The sequence below is a fragment of the Elephantulus edwardii genome, unplaced genomic scaffold (genome assembly GCF_000299155.1).
Source record: "Elephantulus edwardii isolate Elephantulus edwardi_28Jun2011 unplaced genomic scaffold, EleEdw1.0 scaffold00350, whole genome shotgun sequence".
NCBI lineage: Eukaryota > Metazoa > Chordata > Mammalia > Macroscelidea > Macroscelididae > Elephantulus > Elephantulus edwardii.
Window position 1 is genome coordinate 1,404,687 of NW_006400100.1, and position 19,695 is coordinate 1,424,381.

Genomic DNA, 19,695 nt, shown 5'->3' on the forward strand with positions numbered 1-19,695 from the left:
TATAGCTAATGTTAGATGGATCTTGGCAGAAAGCAGAGAATACCAGAAGAATGTCTATCTGTGCTTCATTGACTATGCAAAGGCTTTTGACTGTGTGGTTCACAACAAGCTCTGGCTGACTCTGAGAAGAATGGGAATCGCAGAACATTTGCTTGTACTAATGCGAAACCTATACTTGGACCAAGAGGCAGTCATCAGAGCAGAGCAAGGAGACACCACATGGTTCAAAATCAAGAAGAGGATCCGTCAGCGATGTATTCTGTCTCCATACCTTTTCAGTCTGTATGCAGAACAGATTATCCGAGATGCTGGGCTGTACGAGGAGGAATGTGGCATCGGGATTGGTGAAAGAGTAATCAACAACCTACGTTATGCAGATGACACAACCCAGCTTGCTGAAACTGAGGAGGACCTGAAGCGCTTGCTGCAGAAGGTCAGGGACTTCAGTCTTCAATATGGATTGAAGTTCAACAACAAGAAAACAAAGATTTTCACCACTGGGCCAACTGGCAGCATCAGTATGGATGGGGAAGAGATTGAGATAGTTAGCAGTTTTAGTTTACTTGGTTCCACAGTCAATACTCTTGGTAACAACAGCTAGGAAATCAGGAGATGAATTGCATTGGGAAAGTCAGCGGTGAGGGACCTCTCAAGAGTTCTGAAGAGCAATGACATCAGGCTGGAGACTAAGGTGTGCCTGATCCAGGTTATAGTCTTTGCAATTATGTGCTATGCATTGGAGAGTTGGACAGTGAATAGGGATGGCAGAAAGAGAATTGATGCCTTTGAGCTTTGGTGCTGGAGAAGAGTATTGAATATATATAACATGGACTGCTAGGAGAACAAAACAGGTTTGTCCTGGAGAGGTTAAAGCCAGAATGCTCCTTGGAGTCAAGGATTCTGGGGCTTTGTCTGACATACTTTGGGCATGTTGCAAGGAGAAACTGGTCATTGGAGAGGGACATCATGTTTGGGAGAATGGAGGGACAGTGCAGGAGGGGAAGACCCTTGATGAGATGGATCGATTCCATGAGTGGAGTGGTGGGAATGAGGGTGTTTGAGACGGCAAGGTTGGCACAGGATAGAATGGCATTTAGGGCTCTTGTACATAGGGTCACTATGAGTAGCAAGAGACTTGATGGCACATAACAACAACAATCCACAGTGTTTTTAAATAATTTAAGTCTGGGGACTAAGGTGTGCCTGATCCAGACCATATTCTCTGCAATTACTTGCTATGCTTCCCAAAGTTGGATAATGACTAGGGATGATAGAAGGAGAATTGATGCCTTTGAGCTGTGGTACTCGAGAAGAGTATTGAATATAGCATGGACTGCTAGGGGAACAAAGAGGTTCATCTTAGATAAGGTGAAACCAGGCTACTCCTTGGAGGTAAGGATTTTGAGGCTTGGTGTGACATATTTTGGGTATGTTGGAAGGAGAGACAAGTTCTTGGACGGTGACCTCATGCTTGGAAGGGTGGAGGGACAGTGCAAGAGATGAAGACCCTTAATGAGATGGATTAATTCTGTGATTGGGTAATGGGGGTAGGTGCATCAGAGACAATAAGGTTGGCACAGAATAGAGCAATGTTTAGGGCTGTTGTACATAGGGTGGTTATGAGTCACAATGACTCCACGGTGAGAGACCTAAACCCCACTGCATAAGTCTTATAAGTCTCTCTGTGTAACTGTGTTAGTGTAATTCTATAAGTTGGTTTTTTTGTTTGTTTGTTTTTTATAACTACTGTCTGTTAGCTTTTTAGGAAATATAGTTCTAGAATATCTAAACCTCTTTGTGTAACCTTATCAGTAAAGCCTAAAATTATCTTCTATTTTCTTAAACTACCCCCCCTCCCATTCCTATGTACTGGAGACCATCCCCAGGAGCTAATTCAACCCTCCCTGGGAAATTAATTAGTCCTGTGTACTGAAGGCCACTCCAGGAGGTAATTGGTCATCCTCAGGCCTCCGGGAACTGATTTTTTTTAACCCCTCATTTAACCTCCTCTTCTCTGATACACTTGCTGAAAAAACATGTGGCTATAAGAATATATGGTCTCCTTTCTTTGATCAATGTATCAAAGATAAGGTGATCATTAGTCACTCTCGATGTCAGCCTGTGCATCAAAACCGTATGGTCTCCTTTCTTTGATCAATATCAAAGACAAGGCTTACAGTTACTCATGTCACCTTGCTGAGAGATGCATGCTTGTAAAAGGGTATATAAGCTCTGTAATAATCATAAGAGGCTGCTGTTCTCCCTTTGCTAAGAGAGGCAGTTAGCCCCAGCCAGCCGGTGAATAAACCTCTCATATCCAAAATTAGAGACTTTGAGTGGTATTTATTCTCGCGTTTGGGCATAACAACGGCATATAACAACAACATGCTTCTTAAAGTTGGACAGTGACTTAGCAAGACAGGAGAATTAATAATTACTTTGATTTGAGGTTTTGGCATACTGAATATGTATGAGTTGTCAAAAGAATAGAGTTACAGTGTTGAAGAAGAGTACTGAGTATCCATGGATTGCCAAAAGAATAAAGAAGTATGTTTTGGAGAAGGATGACCAAGAAGCTCCTTGAAGCAAGAATGGTGAAGTTTCTTCTCACAAACTTCAGGCGTGTTAGGAGGAGCTTCTATGTGGATAAGGACATCCTTAGAAAGGTGAAGGGTCAGTTTACGGGCAGAATATCCTCAAGATGAACTGAAAAAGTGACCATATGAATGGTGTCAAGTATTTTGAAGATGCTGATGATGTCACAGGATAGCCTTGATTTGAAGGCAAGTAACAACTGCACTTGAACACATAGGAGCTGGAAATGAAGTCTGACGGACGGCTCTGGCAGCCAATCCGGGCCTTGGCCTTATTTACACTTCCTCTCCTCACCCCTCCCACGGACCCTGAGATAAATGAGCTCCAAAAAGTGCCTCAAGACCTTCTTAAAGTGAATGCACGTGTCTGGTCTGGGGGTTCGGGATTGGGATTACCTCCATCACTTCTCCTCTGAACCTGCTGCCGGCGGAGCAGCGGTGGGTGAGGCTGGCTGTGCGTCTGGAAATTCAGGTCTCTCCTTAATAATGAGGCCCATGTGGAGACTGGGGGGTGACATTGAGTGAGTGGCTGCGGGTGTGTGAAGTCCGCGTTCCCCGGACAGTCCCAGGCCCGCTGTTCTGGCCCTGGGAAGAGGGAGCCGGGATGAGATGACGCAGGGAGCTGGTCCCGGAGGGACTGTTGGGGTTGGAGGACGTGAACCGCGGTGGGCAACAGCCCTGACCTCGGAGCCCCACAGCAGGCCCCACAGCAGCCTCCACAGTTGTGACAGTCTCACACCGTCATTGGGGGCTCTCCTCAAACCACACGTTTTATCGCTTTCTGGACTTGAGTCTGGGTCCAACAGTGAACCTCAGAGCTTCCAGATTTGTAAATTTAATCCCTGCAGGGTGATGGCGAAGAGCAGAAATAACATGAACAGCCCAACACGCGGACCAAGGAGCTCCACACGTGTAAATGTTTATCTCCACGTATGAGGAAGCTACGTCCTTGGTGTACATTTTAAGTCTAATAAGTAGGACAATTATATTTTTGTTTTGAAGGAAATATTTAGTTGTGAAGTATTTAAAATATTAACTTTAATTTTTAATAGCAAATATTTTTCTCACAGGTATATAATATTTACAAAATTATTAAATATATCATAAGATTCATAGTTTCCTTAACTGTATTTGAGTATGTGTGTGTATGTTTAACTCGCATCTGAACTGCTAGTTTGAGTAACCAAATACATTTGGAGAGGGTTTTTTTATTACATTTTATTAGTTTTAATGAACATTTACAGAGATTTGGGGTTTTCATTCATTCGTTGTTGCACTGTTTTCTCCACCCTCATCCCGTTCGTTCTTCTTCCTCCCTCCAATGTCTGTTTTAATTGTCCAATTGCCACAGTGCAACCATTTTGTCAAAGCCAGGTCTGATTAATCTCCTTTGTCAGTGTGTCCCTTGCCATTCCCTATCACTCCTCTCTGAGAGAGACTTCACCTTGATTCATAGGAAAAGGGGATGGTGTATTCTCTTAGCTACTTCCTGCTGAAAAGGGACGCTGTGGGTTTCAGGGTGAATGTCTTCTCTCACTACTCTAAAGGTCCCCCTTGGCAGTAGGAAACACATAGACTATTATGGAGATTGATTTTGGAATTTAGATGCACTGTTATTAATTGTGCTTAGCCATACATGTTCATATCCTTGAAGATGTATCATGGAAATGTTGCAGCCTAGAAGATACAAATTTAACTAACAAGTTAAAAGTGCATGAGTCAAAAATTGAAAAGCAATAATATTTTAAGTAGAGGTTCTAATAGTGGCACAAATCAAGTTACAGAGGTAAGGTGATTCCATTGCCATCCTTACTCTAACTTAATTCTTTTTTTTAAATTTAAATTTGTTATTAATTTCAGTGAAAATTTACAGAGGCTTTGGATTTCCATTCATTCATTGTTGTAGATTTGTCCCCTCCCAAGGCTTCCCCCCACCAGACATTACCCTCTTGGAAAAGTAAAAGAAAAAATTCTTTCATTATTTTACAAACCCTCCCCCAGGTCCACTCCACCATGTAGCCATCGCTCTAGACTCCTGTCATGACAGAAATACCTAATCACATATCTCTTTTAAACAGTTTTCTCCCTTCTCTGTTTCAGAGCAGCATAGATTATTGAACCCATCTTACTCAGTCTCTCCCCAACCCCAAGGACAGTCCCATTCTACAACAGTGGCACCATGCAATATTTGTCCCTTTGTGACTGGGACATTTCACTCAGCATAATGTTCTCCAGAGTCAACCATTTTGAGTAATATTGCATGAGTTTCTTGTTTTTTAATGCAGCATAGTATTCCATTGTGCGAATATACCACAGCTTCTCTAGCCATTCGTTTGTTGATGGGCACTTAGGTTGTTTCCAACTCCTTGCTATTATGAACAAAGCTGCAATAAACATGGGTGTGCATACATTTGGAAAGTTTGCAGATAGTTGACTCTCAGAAGACTGATTTGGATAATAAAACTAGAAAAAAAAATCATTGCTCTTGAGTCAAAACCAACTCATCTGTAATCTTCCAGTGTATTTCTAGAGGTTGTAAATTACCTGGGAGGGACTGCGTATCTTTCTTCCTCTGAGCAGCCTTATCTGCTTGGCCAGCAGAACTCCCTTGTGGCCATTGTTACTGTAGTTATGTGCCAACAATTCACCTGCGACTCATGGCAACCCTATGCACAGTGGCTCTGAACTCTGTCATAAACACTGTCTTAACAGAATTGTCCCTGAGAGCCTAGTCACTGTTTCAATTCATCTCATGCGGGGTCTTCCGCTCCTCTCTTGTCCTTCCAACCTTGCAAGTAATCCTTCTCCAAGGGTTGATCCCTTCTGGCAGCATGCCCAAAGTATGTGAGATGAAACTTCAAAATTCTTGCCTTGAGAGATTAACATGGTTTCATTCTCTCCAGAACAGATCCAATTGTTCTCTTGGAAGCCCATGGTATATTTGATACTCTTCTCTAGCACTACAACTAAAAGATATGAATTCTTCTATCATCCCTGGTTATTGTCCAGCTTTTTGATGCATCACAAATAATTGGGAAAACAATGCTTGGATCAGATGCACCTTACTCTCTAGACTTTTTGGTACTCTCTTCACTTTTTAGTACTCTGGAGAGGTCCCTGACAGCAGACTTTCCTAATCCGAATTTTTATTTCTTGACTGTTGGCTCCAAGATTGTTAATTGTGGACCTGAGCAAGCTGAAATTAGAGTCCCAATCTCTTGTCCATTTATCAGGGTGCTTCCAATTAACCCAGCAATGAGAATCTTGGTTTTCTTGATGTTAGATTCAATCTGCATTGAAGATTATAGTCCTTGATCTTACACAGCAGACACATCAGTTCCACCTCAGTTTCGGTGAACAAGGTGGTGTCATCTGCATAATGCAAGTTGTTGATGAGCCTACCTCCAATTCTGATGTCACATTTCTCCTCATGGAAAGAACAGTCTCCCAATGATCTGTTCCACATAGATGTTCAAAAGATATAGAAACAGGCTACATCCATGATGCACTGTTTTCCTGATTTTGCACCGTGCAGTGTTTCCTTGATCTGTCTGACTGCTCCCTCTTGGTCCCATTACAAGTTTCGCATGAGCACAATGAGGTGTTCTGGGAGTCCCATTTTTCTCAAGGTTAGACACTGTATGATCCATAGTCAAATTCTTTTGCATAGTCAATGCAACACAAACATTCCTCTAGGACTCTCTGCTTTCAGCCAAGATCCCTCTGAGGTTAACAGTAACATCCCTAGTGTCATGGCCTCTTCTAAACCCAGCTTGTATTTCTGGTAGTTCTCTGTCGTACTTTTCCAGTCACTTTTGGATAATCTTCAGCAAGATTTTGCTTGGATGTGATAGTAGTAATACTGTTTGATAATTAATTTTCACATTTTATTAAAGAAAGGACCACCTGTCTTTAAAATGGGAATAAATAGGTCTTTTATCCAAACAGTTGGTCAGGTACTTGTCCTCCAGTTTTCTTGGCAAAATTTGGTGAGCACATGCCGAGCAGCATCTGCTTTCTGAAATATGTCCATTGGTATTCCATCATTTCTTGGGGCCTTGTTTTTTGAATGGAGCATATGCTTTAGGGGCTTTGCATAAAGGATGAGACCATGGCACCTATGACAAAGTGGGGGCTAACACTGTTTCTGTTGGCTGTGTAGTGGGGATAGATCTCTCTTACGGTCTTTTTTTTGTTGTTGTTGTTGTTTTTTTAATGCATTCCATACTTTAATAATTAAGAAAATTCAACTGTTTTTCTGGAGTACATTTCAAACAGAGTTAGGAAATAACAATATTGCTGTGATTTTCCTCATTTTCTATTTAGGGGCTCAAAATAACATTTTCTGTGAATGTCAACCAGTGTTTCATTGACTCTGGTCATATATATTCATCCATATCACTGAAAATAACCAGAGATGAAAATTTACAAACTGAATTTCACCTCCGTAGAGAAGTTGTTAATTGACTCAAAAGGCAAGGACTGCCCTGCTCTTACAAAAATGCAGGTCAAATTCTTAGCCTTTGAAAATGAGCAAATACGTTCCAGTGTAGTCACTGCAGCCATGTACGTGAGCTTAGTATTTTTGGTATTAGATTTAAGACCTAAATGCGACCATACACACTACAGCAAGCCAAATGTATTTCAAAAATTAAATATAAAGGGACTTATAAATCTCTTGTAAAGAGATTTTTCTAGCAGTTCATACTTGAAAAACTGAATACTTAAGATTTACCTCTTACATCTCCCTTTAACTGAGGTCACTGTCACATATGACAGATTTGAAACAATAATATCTATTAGTGTGTAATTAAGCAACAAACATTATCACGTACTTGGGTCCAAAATCATAGAATTCTTATTATCTTTCCCCCAAAGAATCATTTGCACTTGAAGTAATAGGCTTTTAAGGCACATTTTAACAGAAATCCATTATACACCCAGCTTAGAGACAGAAGCTCCCCCTGGTCACAATAATATATTTCCAAAGATATCTAAGTAATGTATGATTCACAGATATGCAAGTGTCTCTATCTTGAGGTTAAATTCACATTAAAAAGTGGATTCTTTCTTATTTAAAGAGAAATATTATGTAAAAAAATATTAGATAATTATATTTATAAGATATCTCAAATGTGTCCAGCCTGTAGGGAAGAGTCCAACAGGGTATACAGTTCTGGAAGTATAAGAACGACTTCCTGAAACTCTGAGTCCTTATACGCCCACGTTTCTAAGTAGGAATTATGAAGAATGGAGTCAGGGTACCTTAGTGATTTTTTTCAAAAATGTGCTCCAAAAAACAAACAAACAAAAAAAGGGACAGACATTTGAGAGGTTAGGTTCAAATCTTAAGCTCCAAACTAGCATCAAAGGAATAGGACTGGGAAAAGGGTGTGAAGAAGCCACAGAAATGAGATGCATATTCGGGGCAAGCTGCTTTGGGGACTCAGGAGGCTCTGCTTAAAAACTTTCCATTGCCCCACAAAAGAATGCTTTTAGGGCACTGACATTGGGATGGACATAGAATTAGCTACTTGGAATGGTCTGAGGTTGGGAAAAATTTAGGAGACTTTTAATTCCTAGTCTACAGTAAACTTAAGTGGAAGAACTTAATAGAAATAAATACACAGCTAATTGTAATGCCTCCACTGGCCATCCTATCCTCTTCCCACTGATAAGGAATTTTCACAATGGATTGTCAGCTTTACAGAGTGAGCTGGTGGCCAGCTGAGCTCGTGGAGTCCACAAGGCATGCTACTGCAGCCAAAGGGAGACTCAGAGGTGACATATGTGCCCAGCAGGGCTTCACTCCACGGTGGAGATCTGAGACTGATTCCACTCATCGGCTCATTGTGGCTATAACGCAGTAACAAATTGGCCCTAAATATTTTGGATGTGAAAGAAAAGGCTCATTTCATAGGAGACACACACACACACACAAACACACATATATTAGTCTACAGTTGCCAATTACCTAAATTCATGAAATTTTTTGACATCTGAGTTTACTTTAGTTGCAGGTGGCAGGTCAAGAAAAGCCTCTAGAACCCTGTATTTCAGAGACACATTTCTCTTTCTCTAGCAGTTGGCACCAGGTTGGAAATCAGGTCCCACAAGTTCTAAACAGTAGTGTAGCACGAAGAACTGACAAAGCTCTCTGTATAAAGTGACTATAGAGATGTGTGTTGAGGTAAAGAGCTTCATAAAAATTGAATAGGGTGCAATGCCACAGCTATTGAAATATTTTTACAAGTTTGGTGCTAATATTATTCTACAAACCTCCTTTTTATACTCATTATAAACAGAATACACTTCTTATTGCTTACTGGAGCCTGCTGCCCCAATCTGTTCCAGCTTTGTTGAAAGATGATTTTTCTCACAAACTGGTAGCAAACATTGCCACTTTTATATAAAAAAATAGAAAATCATTACCAGTACAACACTTCTCAATGACTTTCTGATGGCCATATGTATATGGACTCCAGTATGCATGTCTTTCATACCAACAGAAAAAAGCTTAGAAAAATTGTTTTATCAAAGTTCAATTCAATGAGAAAAAAACATGGAAAAGTGAAAAATATATACAGTTCCTGGCAGTCTCATACGTGATTTTTCTTACTCCAGACCAAAAAAGCTTACGTTTGTGTAACAAAATTACAGTGGATTTCACGTCATTGTTATTATACAAGATTTTGCTTCAAAGTGCTTACTTTTTTTAAAAAAGAGAAGATCAAATGGGTTGCAGAAATCTTTTTTTTTTTTAAACAACAAATCCATATCATGTGTCCCCGTCTCAGGCTCCCCCTTCTTAGTGCAACATGGTGCAGCAGCCTCATACAAGGTCTGATTTCAAAAGACGATCCTGAAACCGCACCTACAGCAGCACTCTGGGGGTCCCATTAGGGGTGGTTCCTTTTTTCTTCTGTAGCCGGCTCTGAACCTTTCGAGATTTCACAACTTTCATTCTCACTTCAAAGACTTCATGGATGGCCTTCCGGAAACAATGGAAATGATGGTCTATCAGCCCTTTCCTTTCAAAGCTCTCCTCTCTGACAAAGCAAACAAGAGCCAGGAATTTTGTCACTTCTTTTAAATAAAGAACTGTTGTATTATTCAGTTTTATAATGGCTGTTGATTCCTTGTCATAGGGGGTTCCAGCTTCATCTTCTTTGAGACCATAAATGCAAGAGATGTTGATAACGACGTCTATCATACCACAGCAGAGCTCATAAGTTTGCATGCCCACTGGGGTACTATCTGTTACGATGTAAATTTTACTGACCACATCAAATAAAAATCCCTTTTCAATTCTAGAATTTGAGATAAAGATGTTTAGCAAATTTTCCAGGGTTGAGAGTTGTGGAATCAGCTTTTGGACGACTTTGCTGAAAGCTTCAAATACTGAATGATCATAGATGTTTGTCAGATAAAAGCTGAGGTGAATTTTTTCTAATCCAGCATCTGCAAGGTCATCATTTGCTCTCTGGTGAATATCTCTTTTGGTTTCAATTTTGTCGTCATCTGACAGGCCATCAACCTTATGAATAAACACCTCAAAGTTGATGTCTGTGTCCACTTTATAGGCCCTGATCACCGTGAGGTGGAGCCTGGCCAACACTTAACATGTAATCGTCCTGGGAGTCGATGACAAATATCAGCGCTTCTGTTCCCCTGAAGATCATCTCATAGTCAAAAGTAGGATCAAAAAAGTCAATCTGCCCTGGGAAGTTCCAAATCTGAAAATTCACAAAGGAGCTGTTGGAAACATCTTCTCGGCATATCTTGTTAGTGCTCTCCAAGAACAGAGTTTCAGTGGGAGGCAGTTTATGAAAGACAACTTTCTGAATAGATGACTTGCCACTTCTTCTTAAGGCCCATGAGCAGGATTCTCGGCTTCACCTCGGTGCTGAAGGGATCGCTAAAGTCCAGAACTCCCTCCTCCGCCCCACTGTCCGGGTCAGCATCCGAGGTGTCGGGCGCGTCCCCGTAGTCCGCTAGCCCCACCAGCTCATCCCTCGTCGTCGTCGTCCTCCTCCTCGTCTTCCAGCGGCTGCTTCCCCAGCACCTGGCTGATCGCGCCCACCGGCTGGTGTTTCCCAGGAACATTCTTTTATGTTGCATCTCAGCACTTTACATACAACAGACACCTGTGTGGCAAGTTGGATAATATCTTCTATTAGGGGGACTTGTAGCCCCCCAAAAGGATATAACCCTAAAATGGAAAGCAATAGATGGAAAAGTTATATTAAAAATCAATAGTCAGGGACATCTCCAAATTATTAAGGAGCATTGTTTTCAGTTTGAAGACAAAGGTGTGCCTTATTTGGGCTATGATCTTTTTCATTCAGTTGCTACTTGCATCTGAGACTGGGAAATGAATAAGGATGACAGAGGAAGAATTGATGCCTTTGAAATACGGTGTTTGAGAAGAATATGGAATATCTTACAGACTGTCCAAAGAACAAATATGTCTTAGAGAAGATGCAGCTAGAGTGCTTATTGGAGGCAATGATGGTGAAGCTTTGTCTTACAAACTTTGGGCATGTTGCTAGGAGAAGTTATTCCTTGCAGAAGGAATTGTGAAGATCAAGAAGACTCTGAAGCAGGTGAATTGACATAGTGACTATGGCAGTAGGCTTGTGTGTGTCAGCTTGTGAGGATGGCAGAGAATAGGATAGAATTCACCTTTTGTTCATAGGGTTGCTATGAGTCTTGATAGCACCTATCAACAACCACCACATTTATATAAATCTGTATATTTCTCTAAGCTAGGAGCTCTGGTAACCTAGTTGTAAGTAGCTACACTGCAATCCCAAAGACACAAGGGTCGAATCCACCAGCTGTTCCTTGAGGGAAGGATGTGAATTCTCCCATGTGATTTCCTGTAGGGAGCCATACCGCAGCCATTTTTGTGCAAGTAGCCGTTTTATGCCAGATTCAAATGTGCAGAGCTGTTTATCAGCGTGGTTTGATATTTTAAGGGGATCAAGGACAAGTTTAATCTTCCTTGTACTCCAAGGCTAAGCAGGGATGTGGAGAATAGAATGTCCCTCCCTAAAGACTGTTTGGACGGCCTTTCCTGCTGCTGATAAAAAAGCAAGCAACCTTGCAGGTGGTGGGGATATCAGAACAAATGTATTGTCGGCCTTGAAGCTGAGTTGCTTTTCTGTTCACTGCAAAACGAAAAAAGGAAAGGAAATAATAAACTTGGGGCTACAGAAATTTTTCTGTATGCCTCTCCTAACTCTCTCTCTTGTGTAATATATTTCTTTAATCCATGCTTCTCGTCATCCCAACCCTGTTCGTGTTGACTGACAGGCTCCCGTCAATTTCCACCTCTGAAAACCTGCAGGAGGGTCAGCTATGGGCTGGTTCTAACTCCACAGCACACAACAACAACAACAGTGTCTGTAAACAAAGCTTTAGTTTCATCTCACAAACTTTGATATTTTTGAGTTTTACTTTATGAGTTCCTTTCTGAGCTTGAATTATATGACTATAATTTCTATAGGAATATGTTCTTGAACTATAATTACATTGTCATCAGAGAAAGTATGCTCTAAGATACCAATATTTGCTATTTAACATGCATTTGATATGTCTGTTGAATGTGTTATGTGCAGTTGAATGTGTTTTCTACAGTTGCTGGTCTTTGTTTGTTGTGTTGTTATATGCCATCAAGTCTACGAACAATAGCTGTGAAGCCTGCCCTGTCCTGAGCCAATCTCTCTGACTCTGACACACATACCCCCATTTCCCTAGTCACTATATCAGCCCATCTCATCCAGGTTCTTTCTGTCCTGTGCTCTCTTTCCACCCGTCCAAGTATGATGCTCTTCTCCAAGGATTGGGCCCTCCTGGCCACATGTCTAAATATGTAAGATGGAGCTTCAAAATCCTAGCCGTTAAGGAGATTACTGGGCTGTTGTTGTTGTTAAGTGCCGTCGAGTTGCAGGTGACTCATAGCGACCCTATGAAGGAGAGTCCTCAACGCTTGGGTGTCTCTCATCCTCTCTCCAGGTTTATAGGGTTTCCGGAGGCAAGCTATTACAGAAGTGGATGCCACTCCTCCTTCCAAGCTTGTTTTAATCGGGGAGCTCCACCCCACTCTCTGTCCATATTGGGTAACCAGCCATTAACGAATTTGACACACATCAGTGTCACAGTGTTCAGCCTCACAGCAACCACAAGTTACTGCTGTAAGGCAACTTGTACACCAGGGCTATATGACCTAGAGGAATGTTTGAACAAAAACAATGAAAGACTGGCCCGAGGGCCGCAGGCCTGTGGGCCCTTCAGAGCCTCACCAACCCAGCATGCCCAAATGCTGGCAAAGTCCTTCCTCGACTCCCAGTTCATCTTACTGGGCTGAGTGATTAGGACATTTCAGTAAGACCAAGACAGTTCATGGTGCTGTTTAGGTTTTCCATTCACTTTCTCATTTACCATTTTCATCTCTATTTTGTTTGAAGAAGTCTTTGACATTTAAAAAATATCATCCATAAAAGAGTTCAAGGCAATAGGTGTGCTATCAGGTAGCCAGTATTTGTTCCAAATGTCATTTGAGCCCAAGGTTAAAACTGGATGTCAGGTTTATCATCCCTTCCCACAGAGACCACTTTCCAACATGGCAGTAAAAGGAGGCCACTGGGAATTTCATACCTTTTTGTTGTTCTTTTCAACCTCATCTTTATAAACAACATGGGACTTTTCGTAGGACACTGATGTAGTTGCCCAGCTTTACTTTTCACTGTTGAAATGAGCAGATTGTAGATACAGAAACATCAGGTGCAGAAGATCGATTTATTTGGAAACCTGCAATAAAAATGCTTCATTAGGTGGATGGAACTCTTCCACTTGGGGTGCATATTTGAAACCCAAGGATAACTGTTATCAGGTGACAGCCTGATGGTAGCAGTTTAGATTGGGATTTGGTGGTTTGTTCTGTGGCTACAAGCTTACGCTGTTTCCAAATAGATGACTGCATCCAGTGAGCTCCTGGGTGATGTAAACAGTTAAAGTCCTCTGATGTTGACCAAGAAGTGGTAAGTCACATGTACCCAAGAGTGTCTTGAGAGAAAGACCCAGTGATTAGCTCTGAGTAACCAGCCAGTCCTGGACAAAACAGTGCAACACAGCCCCAGTCTAAGAAACATGGAATCTGAGTGAACTGGAGCCATCTTAGCACCAATTGTTTTTGGGTGGGTTTTGTTGTTGTTGTTGTTGTTTTGTTTTTTTGTCAATCCATTGGACAGTTTCAGAGACCTACATTTCGATGTAAAACTTCTCAGCAGGACAGGCAAATTTGTTTCAAAAGTTGTGTTCTCTGTGCATCATTGGATATCCTTCGTTACAGTGTTCCTGCAAGAGGCTGTGTGAAGAACCAATTTTCCCAAGACAACTGTTCCATCTGGAAGGGAAGGACTTTGCTGATGTGAAACACTTGGCAAAACCTGATGGCACCTCAAGTACTAGCTCACTTTCTGAGATGCCTACCTTCAACTGATAGTCTACAAAGTTCACCAGTCTCTGCAAACCGACCTGCATAGATACAGTGATGTGAGTCATTCCCTGATGATCCCAAGTCTCTGGGAGACATTCCAGTGAATCACGGTACCCAAGGGAGTTAGAGGAGCTAGGGAATTGGACAAAGGTGGGTTTGTTGATACCAAACAACAGTTTATGTAGATGATAACCAAACAGCAGTTATGTAGTAGATCAAGCATTTGGGCCAACATTGACTCAGCATTTCTTATAATTGGCATGCTACTAATCTTGTTGATTGCCTTTGAGTTGAGCATGACTCATAGTGACCCTATGAACAAAAGGCCTGAAGTCCCTCTACAACTATGGACAGTTACCAAAGTTTAGAGAATTTCTGGAGGCCTGTTATTTAGAAAGTGGATGCCACTCCTGCTTCTGAAGCTACTCATCTTAACAGAACAAATTATGAAAACCCTGTCACTCAGAGCATTGTAATTCTAGAATTTGTTATTGCTTTTAAGTGTAGTAGAGTTGAATACCACTCATAAGAACAATGTGAACAGCAGATGAACTTTGTCATATCCTTGCCATCTTCACAGTTTCTGACACACTCAAGTCTATTGCAACAGTCACCATGTCAGTTTATCTGCTCGAGGATTTCCTCTCCTTTGGCAACACTCTGCCTTTGCAACCCTATCCTAGCAACATGCCTGATAAGGGACAAAGCATTTTCATATTTACTTCCAAGCAGCACTCTGGCTGCACTTTCTCCAAAACAAATGTTCTTTCTGGCAGTCCATGGAATGTTCACTACTCTTCTCCAACACCACCACTCAAAGTACTCAACTTTTGTTCTGTCATCTTTATTCACTATCCAGCTCACAGATGCATAGGAAGTGATTGAAAAGGCGAGGGCCTGAATGAGGTGTGCCTTCATCCTCAAACTAACATGATTACTTCTCATTAATTTGGAAAGATTCCTGACTGTAGACTTTCCCACTGCAGTATGTCTCATAATCTCCTGAATTAGCAAGCTGAAGTTGTTGACAGTTTCATTATTTTCTCCATTTCTCATACTACCTATATTCTTCAGTGGTGAGAATTTTTGTTTTCTTGATGTTGAGATGCAATCCATATTGAAGGCTATATTCCTTTGTCTTCTGCAACAAGTGGTTCAAGTTCACCTCTCAGCAAGCAAGGTTTTGCCATCTGCAAACACAAGTTATTGATGAGTCTTTCTCCTACCATGGGTCCACATTCTTCTTCATAGAGTCCAGCTTCTGAAATAACTAGGTCAGTATATAGATTGAATAGGTATGGAGAGAGGATACAACCTTGACACACACCTTTCTTAATTTTTAACCAAGTAGTGTTCCCTTGCTGTCTTCATCCAACAGCATCTTGATCTTGGTATACATTTGGCATGAACTCAATTTCATGTTCTGGGATTCCCATTCTTCTCTATACTATCCCTAATTTTTTATGGTCCACACAGTCAAATGTCTTTTAATAGTCATTACATCATAAATAGGCATTTTTCGGGTATTCTTTACTTTCATCCAGGATCCATCTGACATCAGCAGTGATAACCCTGGTGCTATGGCCTCTTCTAAATCCTGCTTGAACTTCTAGCAGTTGTCTGTGTACTGTTCTAGCCATTTTGGATGATGTTAAGCAGTATTTTGTTTGCTGTGATAGTAATGATCATGTTCTGTAATTTCCAAATGATCTTGGGTCATGCTTATGGGAATGGGAACAAATATGGATCACTTAAATGTGCTCTTGCGAAAGTATACCTACACTAAGAAGAAGCTGAAGTTTTGAAGAGAAATGTGGTATCAGGATCAGAAGAATACACAGAGGCAGAGACACCCAGGGAGGCGCAGAGAGAAACAAATACCAAGAAGGCAGCCAGGAGACACAGTTGAGACAGAGACAGAGAGATGCCAAAAGACACAAACAGAGAGACAGGAAGGGACACTGAGGACACAGGGACTAGAGAGGGACACAGGGACAGAACAAGGGCCAGGGAGGCCCCGAGGGGCAGGGGAGGAAAGGGAGGGCGACTGTGATCCTGAAGTCCACGCTGTCTTCACACACCAAGTCCAGCATCTAGAACATTCTACCACAGGGCTCCAAGCTGTGCGCAGCTTTTTAACTTTTAGACTCTGTGGAGAAATGCAATGTCTTAGACGGTAATATGGAAGGAGCCTGTGATGGACAGAGTGGAGTCCACGGCCAAGGGATCTGGGATATTTGATCTGGTGCCGGGAGAACCAGAGAACCCGCTTGGGGGCCCGAAGCAGGTCGGAACCACTCGCCTGTCAGAGCCTGGTTGCTACCAGAGCTCGTCTTCCTGGAATGGAGTAGTCCACCTGGTTCACCAGTCTCCTCAGCAGAGTTCTCTCATCTTATGCCCTTCCAGAATGCTGCCCTGGAGCGGGTGCCAGTTGAGGCCGCAGCCCCGCCCATAGCAGCAAGCCCCGCCCAGCCTTTTCAGCTTGGACCTATCCCAGCATCGCTCTCCTGTGGATGGCTATGCTCCCCACGGATGGAGCCTTTGCTCACTGGCTCCTTGCACCGCCCATGGTTGCAGGCTCTGCCTCTCTGGACTATGACTCTGCACCACCCTATGAGGTGTGCTGTCACCCTGTCCCATGGCTTGGGGTCACTTCTCATTAAAACTCCGCTCCAATCCCCACGCCAGCGCTCTAGGCCTCAGCTTTTCACAGTGTAATTCTGCCTTACAGGCGCGCTGCAGCCTTGCTTCACTCAGTCCTGAGTTGCACAGTTATGCCTCGTTCTGCCTACTTACCTAGTCTAAAACACAGTCCCTGCAGCGTGCCTTCACCTCCCTGTCGCCTTGCCCCTCTCTACTCTTTCTCTCGCCTCTATTTTTTCTGTCCCAACTCTGCTCAGACCTCGCCCTCAATGGTCGCACCCAGCCAATCAGAAGCACAGCAGTGAAGAAGGCCTAGGACTGAGCTGAGTTCCCACTATTGGATTTAGTGTTTTAATGAATCATAATTGCATGGCATCTACAACCACCACCAAAATGTTAATTTTTACTTTTGCATTGACAAAAATGCCTAAAAAGTGGAGAGAAGCTGTCAAGCTGTCAGCAGTTGACAAAATCCTCCAGTGGCTGCTCTGTAGTCTGTCAGTAGAGGGAGCACTACAACACCTGAAGCAAAACAGAGTAGACTCCCTCATGGAGTTGTCCCAAAGGTCCCAAAGGTCAAGATGAGCTCACCTTGAGCCTCTTGATAGGCAAGAAGCAGAATCAGTATTTGTAAGTCATCATCGCGTGGTCGTCCCTGGGATTCCTCCTCGTCAAGAGAAGCACATCCGGATTCCCAGCAGCGTTTTTCAGAAGCCCAAGCCCTCCTACATCCTGATAGCCAGAACTATCCAGGGCATCAGGACCTATCTTGCTAAGAAGTTGCCTCTGCTCAAACCAAGCGACTTCAACCAGGTGAAAAGGCTGAGCTCCCGAGGCTCCAATAGATGAACCTCTACAGCTGGGGCTGAGCCTCTTCTTCTTGCCCCCTTGCTTGATCATCCAGGTACCTGCCCCTAAAGCATATCTGTACTTGGGATTTATCTATGTGCATTCATCTGCACAGAGAAATCTTTACTTTCTACAAGCAATGCTGTATTATACACAGAACACAGGCTGTTGATGAATTTTCCTTGAATCTCTTCATAGAATACAGCTTGTCAAATTATTTGGTCAACATACAGAGTATGTATGTATGCAGAAAACACACAACCCTGACAAACTTTTAAAACCATATCATTGTTCTATTGCATGATTGCTTCTTAGCGTAGGTACAGATTGTGCATGAGGACAATTATTTTAGAATGTCCATTCTATTCAATGTAATCCATGATTTATTCTTCTTCTTCACACTGCTGAATACATTTGCATACATAGTAAGTCACAAGTAAACATCCTTTTTGGAATACTCTAAATTCAACCAAGACTCATCAACATCACCAGTGATAGTCCTAATTCCATGACCTCTTGTGGATCTAGTTTGAATTTCTGGCAGGTTCCAGATTATGTACTGCTCTAGCTGATTTTTAGTTATCTTGAGTAAGACTTTGCTTGTGTGTGCTATGAAAGATATTATTTGCAATTCCCTCCTTTCTTTGGCTCACCTTTTTTTAAATGCAAACAAATCTGGATCTGCTCTTGTGCAAGTAACTCTTTTCTGTTTCTTACCTCCCATAGACTAGTGACCATGCCCAGGGCTTTATCTGTTGAAACACCAAAATTAATATTACATCAATTCCTAGGGTCTTATTTTTGGCCAATGCCTTCAGTCCACCTGGACATTTCCCACCCATGCTTCTTCTTTTTTTAAAAAATAATTTTTTTCATTGTTATTTTAACAAGAATTACAAAAAATTAGATTTTCATTCATTCATTCATTGTTGCACATTTTACCCCCTCTCTCTTCCGTCCTCCTCCCCAAGCTGACTTTTTTCACTATTTTGTTTACAAAATTGTAATACAAATTTGAACAATTTTTTTCAATTTCCCTCACACCCCACCCATCAAATTGTACAATCCAATGATTAATCCCCTCTTCCCCCTGTACATCCACATCCCTCTGCTTCCTGCCTCCCCTACTCATCCTGGATCCTTATACTCCTTCTACAATAACGGTCTTATGCAATATTTAGCCTTGTGGAACTGTGTTCACTCAGCATAATGCTCTCCAGTCACTCACAAGTTAGGTAATAATTTACAAAGTTATTACTCTGGTATGCTGCATAGTATTCCATTATGTGAATGTACCATAATTTCTCAATCCATTCGTTTGTGGTTGGACATATGGGTTGTTTCCATGTTCTTGTGATGGTGAATAATGCTACTATGAACATTGGTGTACAAATCTCAGTTTGTGCCTCAGCTCCCATATTCTCAGGGTTTATTCCAAGAAATGGAATAGGTGGGTCATATGGAATTTCTATATTCAGCTTTTTGAGGAAGCACCAAACTGCCTTCCAAAATGGTTGTACCATTTTACAATCCCACAAACAATGTTTAAGAGTTCCTTTCTTGCCACATCCTTTCTAACATCTATTACTTGCTCCCCTGTTAAACTTTGCCACTCTTACTGGAGTGAGATGGTACTTCATTGTGGTTTTGATTTGCATCTCTCTTATTGCCAGTGATTTGGAGCATTTCATCATGTGTCTCTTTGCCATTCAAATATATTCCTCTGTGAAAAAAAGAACCATGTCTTTTGCCCATTTTGTAACTGGGTTATCAGTCTTTTTCTTGTGGAGACCCAGGAGTATTCTGTAAAATTTTGTTATGACTCTGTCTGAGATGGTATTAACAAATGTTTGTTCCCAGTCTGTAGGTCTTCTTTTCACCCTGTTGGAAAAAGGTTGTGATGTGCACAGAGATTTAATCTTTAGAAGGTCCCGTGCATCAATTTTATCCTCTTTAGATTGTGCATCCACCATCGCTTCTTTTAAAGAAGAATAAAATTTTTATTTTATACTGGTTTACTTCTCAGAGTCAGCCACAGTTTGTTATGATCCACACAGTCAAATACCTTTGCATAGTCAATGAAACACAGATAGACATTCCTCTGGT

At 41.8% G+C, this 19,695-nt stretch overlaps 2 pseudogenes; both read right to left on the reverse strand.

Moving 5' to 3' along the window:
• Positions 1 to 9,468: 9,468 nt before the first annotated feature.
• LOC102859012 lies at positions 9,469 to 14,162 on the reverse strand (annotated as a pseudogene).
• Positions 14,163 to 17,361: 3,199 nt separating this feature from the next.
• LOC102859412 overlaps positions 17,362 to 19,695 on the reverse strand; it is a 4,723-nt pseudogene continuing 2,389 nt past the window's right edge.